Consider the following 15,568-nt stretch of genomic DNA (forward strand, 5'->3'; position numbering starts at 1 on the left):
CACAGAACTACTGTGCATGCTGAAACATTAAAAAAACCTTAAAGAGGTATAAAAAACAAATGATGTGGGATGTTTGTTTTTTTTGGCGATTGGAAACATTTCGTAGGAAAATCGTGTTATTCACCCTGACTTAGTTCCCCAGCGATTATTTTCTTTTTCACCTTAAACAATTACATTACAAAGGTTTGACTAAAGTTTCTATTATATTGTTTATATTTGTTTTGATTGTTTGGAAAATGGCAACTGTGTGGTTTAAGTAACTGGGGCAGAATTTCTTGAAAATCAAATGAATATTAATGGCAAAAATTAATTATTTACTATCCAGTGATCCATTTATTTATGATGGCTTTTTTCTACATCTCTAATCAATTTCTATGACAAGAGGTACTATTATTTTTATATTTGTCAATAAATTAAGCCATCATAGGCAATTATAGTTTTAATACATTAATTCTCTTTTTTTACGCTAATCTTTTAAATCAAATATTTTCAGTTTTTAAAAGCAACATCACTTAAATAAAATTTGTAACTTATACATGTTTTTCTTTTACAAAGCAGTTTTATTTATTAAAAAAAGTTAATAATTTTTTCATTTATAATAAGTTCATTTAAAAATACTGTCATTTGCATTTGTACAGGAACTATAGCCCCATTAATTGAAGTAGAAGTTGTAACAAGGATTGTAACAGTACCAGCTATAATTGATTTTATAAATCTATAAACTAAACTGTTTGGTTTTAGTTTTGGTATATCCTAGTTTTTGGAAGGAACAGGAAAAGTCAAATTTTTTCCATTAGGTATACAGAAATATTTTTTAGAGATTACATAATATATGATTTTAAACTAACATGCATTTAAAAAACAAAAAAATTGTCATTATTTGTCATCGGAGCCCAATGAATGGCAACAAATTTCAATCTTGGCTGGTCCCATAACAAGATATGTCTCAAGCAGGATTCTTCTCAATTTCCTGGTTTGATTGACTCTAATGTACTTTATCATTTGAGTGTGCATTCCTGTCTGCAGGTCAATGAAATTCTCTGAGTGATTGACCATTTGGTGTTTATAATTACACGGTAGGTTTTGAATGCCATGCATGGTACACAGATCCATTCATCTAAAATAATTATCTAATATAATTCACTAAGAGGCAGTGACGTTTCTGTACTTCTGTCCTGCACACCAATCACAAAAAAAACCATTCTTTGAAGAAGTTCCAAGTTAGTAAATTCCTTTTTTGAGTAAGTTTGTGAGATTTAGTGCTCACACAACCAATATAGAGTTTATTTAACAAATAAGCAACATTCCTTCTTGGAGATTTAGTAGTAATTAATTTACCACTACAATGACAAAAATTATTATGATTTAATACAACTACAAGACAATGATTTATTGATTACTAGCAATACAAAAAAGTAATATGTACAATGCATTGCAGTTGTCTGTATTCAGTAAATTATTTCAAATATTCACATTCTTATTTCAACAAGTTTTTACAATCATGCCATGCATTGCCAAGCTGGTTGCAGGACAATTTCTGATGTCATAGATTTTTCATTATTTGTATTTAATTTCTTATAAACACTACTTAAATTGGTATTCGCATAAAAAAATTTTGTTTGACAATTGAATCTCAAATTTAAAAAAAAAATCATAAAATTTACGTAAAGGAATGTATATTCCAATATTAAAATTCTTAATTTGGTATTAGTTATTTGCATAAATAAGACTGTGGTAATTCGTAAAACAGTTTGATCATGTAAAATTTGGGAAAATTAAGCCAAAATTATTTACCTTAAAATACCCTTCATTTAATCATTGTAATTGCAGTAAATTTAATTCCTTTTTTTATTCGTTATAAAATATAATATTAATTTATTATGGTGTGTTTTAATAAACTTTTATTGTTTGGAACCTTGATTCATTAATTACCATGCCCTACAAAAAAAAAACTGCTCTGCATCAGTAATTATGCTATTTTCCTTTTTTTATTGACTTCACACACCAGTTTTAACTTTATGTGGTATACATTTGACACTATTCTCCGCAGCTCTAGCTCTAGAAATTTATCTATTAATATTTCCAAAATACTGGTAATGTATGATAGTGAATATCATGCAGTTTTTGGATACATACTATACTCAATGATTTTTTAATTTTAGACACTGTATCAATGTCATACAGAACCATGCAGTTGTACCAGTTGAACAGTGATCTTTATTGAGGAGTATAATTTTTGGTAAGTTTTTAAATGACTTCAGCAAAACAAGAAACAGCTACAATGAGTCCTTTTTCCTAACTGAATTAAAATATGTTTTTTGTATCCTAACTGATTTTATGTGTAGAGGCAGATGAACATTTCTGAGTTAACAACTAAAGGAGGATGTACAACACTTTGCTGTCTATATGTTTAAGTGCTTCATGCTTGGATATTCCTTGCTAAAGTAATGATTTCTCTTATTCCTTTGACCCATTTGCACAAAATGTTAATGACAATCCACATGTTAACTAGTTTTCATTTTATCAGTGAACAGTCTTCATCCTGTAAAGTTATGTTCATGATGAAGTGCATCCCATCCTTGTCAGAAAAAATACTGTTACAGTACACTTAAATTAATATCTACAAAATGTAAATCTTGAATCATTTCTTAAGATTAGGAAAACACAGTTTAGTGTCAGTTTTGAAAAGATACCAAGCATTTAAAGCTTAGATTCTAAAAGCTCACCTTATTTTTTTGAAGAGTTGAAATTTTGAATGCATGGTCGTTTTAACTCGGCTTTTGCTATCAGAGATTGTACGCCGCCAAAAATAGGATCTTGCTACTCATGTTGGATTTCAGTGGCTACCCCTTATTCGGATTCATCTAGTAAATTTTGATGCTTTGGAGGCTGAAATAAAAGTAAATCCTAAACATTAGGCACTGGGCTTATAGCAAACAGTAAATTCATGTTCTGCACAGTCTGCTTGGATTTACTATTTATTCCTTTTACGTTTGTTATACGGAAATAACAGATTGACAAATATTCTTGTGGTTCACACCACACCATTGTTTTTGGAAAAATCATATGCCAAATTCCTCTCTAAGCCTCAGGCTACATCGCCATCTCCAAAAATTAGATCTGCCTGCCCCAAAGATCCTTGAAAAGGCAATAGGATGCGGCAACCCTTGGTTATGCCCATCTCCAGAGATCGTAGACTTACAATCTGGAAGTTGTAAACGGGATTCCAGTCTGGTAGAGACCAATTTAACAACGTGGCGAAGAAGTACAATGGGTACACTTTTCTCTACACAGACAGCTCTGTCTTGGCAGACAGATGTGGCTGTTCTATTGTACTCCCTGACACAGAGATATCTTATAAGCTTAATGCCTTGTTCTTCTGTGAAACCCATGCAATTTACTCTGCCTTGAAAGTTATCGAAACCTGTAGTGATGACAGCTTCCTAGTAATTACCAACTCTAGGAGTGTACTTGAGAGTTTGTGCTGCGGAAGTTCTGAATGTCGTCCAGATTATTCATGATATCCTTTCAAGGATAAACAAGACTGTGGTATTGGTATGATTCCCTGGCCATTGTGGCATCCTCGGCAATAAACAGGCCGATGAGGGTGCAATAAATGGCATCCGAGTACAATTGACATGTGAAAGAGACTTCATGAGATCACTCCATGTAAAATTGCAGGATCAGTGGAATATATTCTGGCTGCTGAGTCCTCCCACAGCATTACATAACATCCAGGAGAATGTGCTCGAGAACCCAGAGCAATAGAAGAGACCAAGTCCTCTTAACTTGGCTAAGGATTGGACACACCAGGCTTACCCATGCTCATCTATTTGGCTCTCCTCAGAAGTGAGGTTTGCAAGGTCAAATGGTTTGTGCACCATCTGCTCTTTCATTGCCCAATCTATGGAACCGTCCGGCAAAACTTAGACCTCGGTTCAGATATGAAATTTCTACTAAACCAGAAAGTATAAAATGTCTGTGGCTGTTCCTCTCTTACAGTGGAATGAAGAATACAATTTAGTGGTTTTTGTCTGATTTATGTATTTTAGTTTGTATTTGTTGTTGTTACTTGTCTATGTTTAATCTGTATTGTTCTTGTTTCTTTATTGTTTATAATCATGTAGTGTTACTTTAGTCACTAATGACTAATTGTTGATGCAATTAGTACAATTGAGGAAGTTTTTTTAAAACAAAGAATCGGTGAAAGGCAAATACTGATACTCACCACTCCACAGTAGAGAAGGAACAACCGTTGCACAAATAACAATTGCAAGTTTATACAGACATGCTCCAGCAAAAAAAAGAAATAATAATAATAAATGTTTACTATAGTATTACAAGATGTGCATAATTTTTCAAATATATCTAATAAATGCAAAAATTATGTAGTAAAACTATAATTACTGTAACATAAAAATAGAAATTCATTTCTATTATTATTAAAAATTAATAAAATAAAATATGTAGATCTTAAATTTCAAGATACAAAAGACTTTTATGAATTTTTGTAAAATCCTAATATTTTGATTTGCCACTCTTTGAGGACCAAGAAAAAAAGAGGCCATTTAATGAAACCAAATTTTTATTATTATAAATTATTTTAAAAGTAAAACAAACATTATTGCACTACAACGTAAAAGATAAAATTGAATTAAATTATAAACACAAAGACCAAAGAAATTGTTAGTAGAAAAATTAGAAAGTATTTTTAATGAAAGAAATTTTTTGTAAATAAAATTAAGTTGTTAAAAGTTCAGAATGAAAATATTTCAGTTTGTAAGGTGAACAGAGTTACATTTATTTAGTCACAGAAGAAAAACTGGCGGATGAAAATTGTGAAAGGTAAAGGATTTTTTATATGTGCTTATTCAAAAAGCACATAAAAACACAGACTGTAGTAACAATTCTGAATTTGAAAGATAACATTATTATAGAAAATTGTAAAAATTGCACCAAACAATAGGTACAACACAAAAGATTTGGCAATTATACCTAATGACTAGACTGCTGTTTCAAAAAACAAATTTTATTCTTCCATTTTGTTTTCTTATCATATTTCATTTAGAAGCTTTTGAAATGTGGTGCTATAGGAGAATGTTAAAAATCAGATGGGTGGATAAAGTGACAAATGAAGAGGTATTGCGGCAAATAGATGAAGAAAGAAGCATTTGGAAAAATATAGCTAAAAGAAGAGACAGACTTATAGGCTACATACTAAGGCATCCTGGAATAGTCGCTTTAATATTGGAAGGACAGGTAGAAGGAAAAAATTGTGTAGGCAGGCCACGTTTGGAATATGTAAAACAAATTGTTAGGGATGTAGGATGTAGAGGGTATATTGAAATGAAACGACTAGCACTAGATAGGGAATCTTGGAGAGCTGCAACAAACCAGTCAAATGACTGAAGACAAAAAAAAATCATATTTCAATCCTAAACAATTTTTTACTAATGTTCTAGATCCTGAAATGAACAATCTCAAAAGTAAAGACCTGGTAGAAAAATATAACATTGCTGGCAATATGTGAAATAATAATTGAATTTTTTTTTTTACAGTATTATCCATAAGTGATATACTCAATTTATAATTAAAAAGTAATAGATTTTTTTTTAGAAACAGAAATAACAGTAAATTAAAGAAAAACCTAAACAAACAAGTAGAAAATTAATTCTGTGCCACAAATATAAAAACATGTGAAGACTGATAGATTTGGTAAAAAATTTAACTAAAAATTAAATCTTTTTTTTTGCTTGTTTTTTTAATTCTTGAAACAATCTGTTTTTGCTGTTTTAAAATTGTAAGTTCAAACAAAATTTGTAGTGTTATTGCATTATAATTAATAGATAAATTCTACTAATCAGGATAAAGATAACTTCACATAAACATGTCCTGAAACTATTTTCAAGTAATGGCCAAAGATTTTCTACTTCTTCAACCTCTTAGGTAAATAATGTGTGATATACATCCAGAGGCATGTATTAAAAACTACACAGTCAAAATAAATTACAACAGGTATTGAATGAAATTATATGAATTTTAATAAAAAAATAACATGTGATGCAATTGTATAAATGAGCTGAATTGTACAGCTTTCCCTTGGAGATTTAAAAAGTTAATATTAGATTAACTAACCATAACTTGAACAAAACACATTTCTGGACAAAATAATTTTTTTTTAATTTTGATCATGAGTGTGCTTACAAACTATGGCAGGAACCTCCAGTACACTAAAAAAAAAAAAAAAACTATTATCTCAGGCATAACCGTAAAGATAAGAAACAGCTGGCACCATGGCCTTTATCATGTATTATTTTTAATCCCTTCAAAAATATGATTTTTATAATAGTCTATGTACATTGTTTACTAGTTTTATCAAAGGTCAGCGATTACAGCAATGCACATAAAAAAGCCTTGATATTTTTTTAAGGCTTAAATATTAGATAATTTAATACTTTTAAAAATCATACCCGCATCATGTAATAAACATGACTGCTTCAGTATAAATTAATATTCTGCTTCCACATTTAATATCAACCAACACCAGGAAATAACAGTAATTAAACAAAAAAAATTATGTTAACAAAATAAACAAACCTACTCCTAACTTAAAATTAAATGTTTTTACCTTATTTTATTTTCATAAAATTTTACAAGTTTGTAATACAAAATAATATATTACTGCACTATGTAACATCTGTTGTAATTAACCTTTCTTTATTTTTCCTGTATAGCCTCCGGTAACTACCGTTTAGATAATTCTTCAGAGGATGATATGTATGAAGGTAAATGAAGTGTAGTCTTGTACATTCTCAGTTTGACCATTCCTGAGATGTGTGGTTAATTGAAACCCAACCACCAAAGAACACCGGTATCCACAATCTAGTATTCAAATCCGTGTAAAAATAACTGGCTTTACTAGGACTTGAACGCTGTAACTCTCGACTTCCAAATCGGCTGATTTGGAAAGACGCGTTAACCACTAGACCAACCCGGTGGGTTCTGTTGTAATTAACCTATTGCAAATTTCCTTATATAAACTAAACAAATGTTTTTTTTTTTTAATCTATATAAATATGAAAGATACATTTAGAGCAGATATGATGAACATTGATGGGATTAGTATCACCAGTCTGTTTTATAAACATAAAATGATCAAAATTTTCAAATTTTAATACTGTTTTGTAAAAATTAAATTACTTTTCTCATAATAAAGTTAAATTCTTTTCATCAGTCTAAATTATCAATTTGGCCTGTTAAAATTTGTATTTAACAGCATTAGTAAGTAGATATATTGAACATTTTACCTTTTTTGTAAAATGAGATCTCATCCCTTTGTGCTAATGTAGTCAAAGCACTGAATAGAGGGAATGTATAAGCATGCTAAATTTGTAAGAAAATTAAAGTAATAAACACTACACAGATAGAATGCACTTACACTACTTGAATTTAACAGAATAAAAAGTAATAAAAGGAAAAACAAAACCAGATACAACAAAAGAAGCACTCCTGAAAATTTGTATTTCCATTTTATAAACAGCACTTCCTAGGCAGGAGAAGAAGCAGGTAAACAAATAAAAGCAATATGAAACTAACATCATTTGCAATGTTACTTATTTTCCCACTCATAAAACAAAAACTTAAAAGAATATTTTTTGTTATAGTGTGAATTTTGCTTTTTTTTTATTGTAACAGATGATGGGGTAAAAATACTGGAATATTATTTTCCATGAATGGCCAAATGAATATTTCCAGAAAGAATAAACAGAGAAATGAAAAAAAAAACAAGAAACCACAAATCAACTAAGGGCTTCTTTCTAGAAAAGGACTTAATAGTGTAGGAAGGGGCCTTATTAACACTTCCAGTCACCACACTAACCCCCATTCCTAGCCCTGATGGGCTTTAACGGGAGTTCTCTTTCGCCCTCTAACTTTTTACATGTCATAGTAATAAGCCAGGCCTCATTGGGATGCCACTGATGTAAATGCCTTGGTAGAAATTTACATCGGTGATTTTTAAACTCGGCTTTTGCCTTCGTTGCAGACCTCATCCAGACATCTTGAATGTTCTACATTGTTGTCTCTGAACTAACTAACCGAGTTTGTGGAAGCATGAACCCCATGCCTAGTTCTACATTTTACAGAGTCAATTTTTGCGTAAATGTCTCATAATAATAGAGGCAATTGAATAAATAACATACATAAAAAATCCAACAACAAAATTTATTCCTAGTTCCCTTAGTGAACTCAGACTTTCAGTTCATACCCCTGACCGTTTCATTTGTGGACTCTGCCAGGGAGACGCAGACAGACCTCCTATTCCCACTCAGCTGCATGGGAATCCATGCCCTCAGTAGTGCAATTGCCATTCTGCAAACAGTGATATTTGCTCATTACAAAAACTGCCCTCTTCAAAATGATGCTAAATTTCACAGCTGCATGGTAACCCATACACTCAGCAGTGCAGTCATTCTGTCAACAGCTAAAATTTAGTAATAATCACCACAATTTCTAACTAATCGTGGCTCAATGCCAACACGCCTACCTCCAGCCAATCCCTAGCCACATGGGGTCTACTATACCTTTCCAGCCATTCTGCTCAGGGCACTGTATGTTCAGCCTAATGCCAGGGACAGACATAAAGGACATGGTCCATAGTGTCATCAACCAAACCAAACCTAGCTAAACTATTCCTAAGAAACAATGTCCTGACAGGAATTGAGTTGTGTACAGATTGAGAAGACCCACCTAACTGCTTGCAGCTCCCTAAAATTTGGAAATATACCATGCATGTATCAACCAGTAGAAGAATCGTTCTACCTAACTTGCCAAGAGTCAAAACATTGGTCTTCAATTTCTCGCATCCTGATTGGGGGCTGAATTACCATACCATGTGTATTCTTTACAAAGTCGTCAGTGAGGCCATATTGTTGTATGCTGCGCGTGTGTGGGCTCATAGTTTACAATTCCAATATTATAGCGACATTTTATTGTGAACCCAGCGTCTTCTATTATTAGCTGTTGTCAGGGGCTACAGAACTGTCTCGAGAAAGTTAGTTTCTGTGATCACCAGCATAAAACCCATTAACATTCTAGCTACAGAACCTAGCAAGCAGTATGATCCTAAGAAGGGAGGCCTTCTTCTATTTTATTTTAGTAAATTGGAACTGCATTTATATTTTACTTAGTATTTTGTATATTTTAATCTGTGCTATCTCTCAATATCCTTGTCGAATCGTGACACTGGTGTCAGAAGTGGAATATTGAGCGCTAGTTTAAGGTTTTTATTAATCTTTTTTTTTTTAATTAACAGTTTTATCTGCTTGCATACTGTTTGATTTATTTTAGTGTTATTTATTTTGTAAATTTAAAGTTTAATTTTAATAGCAGTTAGGCTTTTCAGTTATTGACAGGTTTTCTCTACTTTTATTTTTGTATGTGAATCAGTCATTTGAGAAACCACATAAGTAGTGTAATTATAATTTTCGAAAAAATCAAAAAAGATTTTCTATCTGTTCAACAAATAAGACTAAAATACTGGAAAAAATTATACAATTATTTTAGACCCTACGTTAATCTCTACCATATTAAAAAGTATAAAAATTTATTTTTTAGTCATTGAAAATGGCTTCCCATTTTGACTTATGTTTTTCATAAATTCATGGAATTCTATACCTACTTTTACCTTATTTCTTTGACTAATTACAACACGAAATACTTTCTTTTTTTTAAAAATAAATCAACATTGTATGATATTATATCAAATCATAAAAAAATTATTTATTCACAAAACTACAATCTTGTTCATTTAAGAAATTACATAAGTCAATTGACTAATGTAGTTTCTCCTATGAACAAAATTTAAAATACATTATAATGTGAAGAAATGGCATCTGACTAATGTGGATACACGCTGGAATGTGTTTATGTATGAATATAATAAAAATACAACAATCTTATTTTTGGAAAATCTTATGGGGTTTCTCAAATGACTGACATTTTAACTGTAATTTATTACTAATGAGATGGCTGCTACCAGTATGGACATTATTGCACTGTTAACTCAAATGAATGAGAGCAACAAAAAAAAGTATGGGTAAACTAAATGAAAATGTGAAAAGATTTTTTCCTCAAATTAGATAGTTTTAGAATAAACACTAGCAAGTTGTTGGAGGATAGGTCAGTTAAGACAGAACAATTAGTCAATAGTAACTGATTATTTACATCAGTTTAAGTAACTACTTTACATCAGTAGTATTAAGTAACTTAGCCATAAGGACATCGCATGGGCAAAGGAAGTAGCTCATAATGCGAGGAATTGTGTGTTAACAGTTCAGTGGACCAAGAATTAGGCACATCGAAGGGACAATCTTACAGTGGTAAAGCTACTCAAATTTGACGGAAGTACATCGTGGACTATCTTCAGGCAGTATCCAGTCATAACGGTTGGATAACATCAGTGAAGGGCCACATTCTTGATTACTGCACTTCAGGGTGAACCATCTACGGCTGGCTATGAGGATGTCATCGCAGCAGACAGCACAAACTGACAGCTATCTACAGATGTGAGCTATAGGGACAAATTCAGACCATCAACAGATGCTGCAGTAGTACGCCACAGTTATTGAGCAGCTAGCCTAACAGGCTCTAATTGGACTGCCATCGACATGCATCCAGGAGGAGGCAGCACACATGTTCATCAACGGGCTACGAGACACCGAGATCAAGAGGCACTTTCTGCTCAGGTCAGTCAACAATGCCCTTAATCAAGTTTTGCGACTGGAGGCACCCAGCGTGCTGTCCTGCCTTCAAAGAATCTGAGCTAAATGCAATGAGGAGGCTGTGAAGTATGTCCAAGACACCAATTACTAAAACATTTTCACAATGGAGAATGAAAAATGCCTGCTACAAAACCGATGAACAAGAGTCTAGTCTGCTTTGAGCTGCGACGAACAGGCCACCCAAAAGCAGACTGCAAGATGTCTGTGATTTGCGCTCAGCTCAGGGAAACAAAAATGCTATTCAAAGGAGGGTTTGCCAGTGCTATCTTCTCTTTGCAAAGTTGTTGAACGTCTCTACGATAAGGAGAGGATCCTAAAATCTCTGTCGGGTAATTTATAGTAGATAGACTATGCCAGATAATAGCAGACACAAGAGCATTGATATCTGTCGGTAGATCTGAAAATAAAAAACAGACCAGCCTTATGTAATCATCAGTATTGCATTTGAAGATACTCTACCAGTTATCAGCGAGACCCTCTTATGTACCTGTATTTGTCACTGAATTTAAGGATGACTTTATCCTTGGTCTGGACAGCCTGCAAGCTTAAGATGCAATTGTAGACGTCGGGCAACAACGATGTGGAATCTGGATAGTGAACCACATTCAGCAAGTGATACTATTAAAAAACGAGATGATCTCAGCACGAGGCGAGGTGGTGATGACAAATGAACGAACTGTCAAGAGGAGTCGCTCTTGGAAAGTGTAAATTTGTAGAAAATCATTAAGAGAAAGTGCTGAAGAATGAATGGATGAGCACTTAAAATATTAAATATCTGATGCCATTAGAGGTTGATGGCTGCGGTAGTTATCGTCAAATATCAAGATCTCTTTGCAACAGAAAAAAATCCTACGGCCGAACAGTGTATCACCACATCAATACAGCAGTCACCCAGCCATCCATCAACTACCTCTTGTAAAAAAAAAACTAAGTCGACAAGTCACCCAGCCATCCATCAACTACCTCTTGTAAAACAAAACTAAGTCGACAAGATGGTGAAAAATATAAAAGATAAAGGAGTCATTGAAAATTCGGACAATCCTTTTTCCTCTCCTATTGTTCTAGTCAAGAAGAATGATGAACCGAGTTTCTGTGTGTACTACAATTAACTGAATGACATCATGAAGGACTGATTTCCTCTACTCCAAATCGATGATACTCAAAGACACACTTCTAGGTGCAGAATGATTTTCTATGCTAGATTTGAAGAGAGGATACTGGCAAGTTGCTGTGCATCCAGATGACTGCATTTTCTACTGGTCAAGGTCTGTGGGCAATTCATAGTGATGACTTTTGGAATACGCAATGCATTAGGAACATTTGAACGACTAATGGGGGTCAGTCTTGCGTGGTTTAACCGACGAATCCTGCCTAGTCTATCTGGATGATGCGATTTTCATCAGTTATTCTGCAGAAGAATATCTTGGGAAAAAACTTCGACAGGCTGCAAGATGCAAATCTGAAGCTGAAGAAATGTAATCTCTTTCGTGAAGACGTCCAATACTTGGGAAATGTCTCAGCAAAAGACCCAGAAAAATAAAAGCTGTATGTGATTGGTTGCCGTCGAAGAACAAACAAGAAGTAGCATGTTTTCTTGGACTATGCTTGTCCTATCATCGTTTTATAAAAGGTTTCTTCAATACTGCTAAGTCCTGACAAAACTAATATAAGACAACAAATTCAGATGAGGTCGAGAAGATGCTGAATCGTTTGAAACTCTTGAAGATTTTATGTTCAGCTCAATTCCCTGGTTATTCTCATCAGACAATAGATTCATTTTGATACAAATGCAAGCAATGTTGGAATTGGCAGGATTCTCTTGCAAATTCAAAACTGAGAAGAACAAGTAATCAGCTATTTCAGTAAAACTATTGAAATCGAAGAGATGCTATTGCACAACTTATCGAGAATTGCTCGCTGAAGTAAAGACACTTCACACTGATCATTTAGCGATCACATGGCTGCTCAATTTCGAGGGATAAACAGCATATTGATAGAATGGCTTCAAGAATATGACTATAAAGCAGAGAATTGGCCAGGGAGGAAGCATTCAAATGCAAAGGCTCCAGACGCATTACAGCCAGTAGTCACACTTCAGCAGGGTAGAACGAGCTGGAGTTTCATATCTATATTGAATCACTACTATAACAGCAACAGACTGGCATAAATAAGAAATTAAACACAATTAACAGATGCAGATATCAGCCAATTAACTGAGGAGGCTGGAAAAAAATGGGATTTCAGCAATCAAAGCACAATGGATTTCTTTAGTGCAGAAAGATGGCAGTCTGAGAATCAGGGCTAGAAATGGTGAGGTGTGTGGCGAGTCCGAGAAAACTCGTAACCATGGATTACTTCACTAAATGGTCGTAATTCTACGCTTTACCAAACCAAGCATCATCGGTAGCAGACGCTCTGGTGAGGAAAAATACAGTGACAAAGGGCAGAACTTCGAATCTCATCTTTTGCAAGACTTCGAGCGTTTTGGTGTATGAAAAACGAGAACTACATCACTTCACCCGCAGTCAGTTGTTATGGTATAATGCTAAATCAAAACAATGTAGGAGCACAAAGCAAGTTCAGCTTGGTTAACAACACGACTGGGACAAGAAACTACTCTTTCTAATGACTTACAGAGTAGCTATGTGTGAGACCACCGGCATTACAACTGCCGAGATGATCTTCGGAAGAAGGCTGAGGTTGCCATGTGATTGCTCTTCGGTTCACCATCTGGGAAACAGCAACAACCTTCTATACAGTACACAGCAGAATTAGTTAGTTACCTAGCAGAAGTACATCATGGTGCCCGATAACACTTAAAGATGACCAGTGACCACACGAAAGCAAGATACGACCTAAGGTAAATTTGTCTGTTTCAAGATCAAGTTTTGCTCTACCATCCAAGGAAGACAATCAGAAGTGTTAGAAACCTAAGACCAATTGAGGAAGGACCTTACACTGTACTGAACAGAATCAACAACATAGTCCATAGAATTCAGTGCAATCAAATAACAAAGATAGTAGTTCACCTGGCGCCTTATCAGAGGGCTGTTTGGGACGAACAGCTTTAAGGAGGGGGCAGCGTAGTGCATACAGAAGCTTCCAGAAAAAATAAAGAAGAAATGACAAATCGACAGAGGGATTCTTTCTAGAAAACGACATAGAAAAGCATAGAAGGCGCAGACAATATAAATTACTATGCTTGAACAATCAAAAGGACGGGTTGGATACTGGTACTGAAGGTCAGGAGATAGAAAAAACCCACCAGGTTAGTCTAGTGGTGAACGGCGTCTTCCCAAATCAGCTGATTTGGAAGTCGAGAGTTCCAGCGTTCAAGTCCTAGTAACGCCAGTTATTTTTACACGGATTTGAGTACTAGATCGTAAATACTGGTGTTCTTTGGTGGTTGGGTTTCAATTAACCACACATCTCAGGAATGGTCGAACTGAGAATGTACAAGACTACACTTCATTTACACTCATACATATCACCCTCTGAAGTATTATCTGAATGGTAGTTACCGGAGGCTAAACTGGAAAAAGGAAGGAAGGAAGGAAGGGAAGGTCAGGAGATAGAAATACTGCTGGAGACCAGCAGAGTGAAGTTGTTTTTTTTAAATTTCAAATTCAGGGCAGAGTATGATAAATGCGATCACAGTCGGGGAACATAACAAGTGAAGAATCGACCACGATTCTCAGCCACGAGAATCCAATTTTGGACAGTGGTTGATAACAAGAAGCTGTTTGCAAGTTATTTGTAAACAGAAGTGAAAAGTGACAATATTCTACTCATTGATAAAGTTTATGATTTTTGTAAATAGTAAAAGTGAATACTACTTGAATAATGTGAATTGTAGATTTTTCTATTGTTATCTAATTGCTAATTCAACATCAGTTTCTATTAGTTATTATAAAGTTTTTAGTAAATCAGAACTGTATTTATAATTTAATTGCTATTAACTTAGTTTTAATATAATTTCAATTACTATTTTGTAAATTATAAATATTTAAGAGTAATAAATTTTTACCTGTGCTATCTCTCATTATCCTTGTTGAACTGCCAACATGCGACGATAGTATAAACTGCAATAAAATAATATAAAATTAACATATAAAAAAATTTATTACAGAAAATACTTCTGAGGCGTTTTGTTTTTCACTCAATTGGTTCCTTTTAGCAATAGAAAAGATCTAGAAAAAAAGGATAAAAGAAAATGGCTGGAAAATTAATTTTTTAATAACTTATGTAAGAAAGATGAGAGGTATCATTGGTGAATAAGCAATAAACCTGAAAAAGAAAACCTTCTATAGATTTAAATTAATTTTAGGGTTCCTTTTTGTTGAAAGAAAACCCTAGAAAAGAAGTATAAAGAAACAGATTGGTAGTATGAATTTTTATGAATTACAGTAATAATACATATTAGGTAATACAGTTGAAGAATATAAACCTGAAAAAGAAAATTCCTCTGTAGAGGTATATTTTGTTTACCATTTATTTGGTGGGCTCCTTTTTTGGTGGGGAGAAGCCCAGGATAGAAAGGATAAAAGAAACAGGTTGGGAATATGAATTTTTATGAATTACAGGAAAAATGTATATTAGGTAATACAGTTGAAGAATATAAACCTGAAAAAGAAAATTCCTCTATAGAGGTGTGTGTTTTGCCTTTTTTTGATAATTTGGTGGGCTCCTTTTTGGTGGGGTGGAGGAGCCCAGGAGAGAAGGGATAAAAGGAAAAGGTTGGGAAGATGAATTTTTAGGAACAGGAACAATAATAAGGAACAGTTAAG

General features: G+C 33.6%; 1 long non-coding RNA gene across 1 annotated transcript in view; it reads right to left on the reverse strand.

Annotated features, from left to right (window-relative positions):
• The window catches only part of LOC142325536 (uncharacterized), a 57,135-nt gene that overhangs the window by 35,599 nt on the left and 5,968 nt on the right, over positions 1-15,568 (reverse strand). The window contains exons 2-3 of the long non-coding RNA XR_012756561.1: positions 14,809-14,863; positions 2,727-2,889 (exon numbers count right to left, since the gene is read on the reverse strand). This is a non-coding gene — a long non-coding RNA (uncharacterized LOC142325536). The remainder of the gene's footprint in view (positions 1-2,726; positions 2,890-14,808; positions 14,864-15,568) is intronic.

Source organism: Lycorma delicatula, chromosome 5 (genome assembly GCF_047948215.1).
Source record: "Lycorma delicatula isolate Av1 chromosome 5, ASM4794821v1, whole genome shotgun sequence".
In the NCBI taxonomy this organism is placed as follows: domain Eukaryota; kingdom Metazoa; phylum Arthropoda; class Insecta; order Hemiptera; family Fulgoridae; genus Lycorma; species Lycorma delicatula.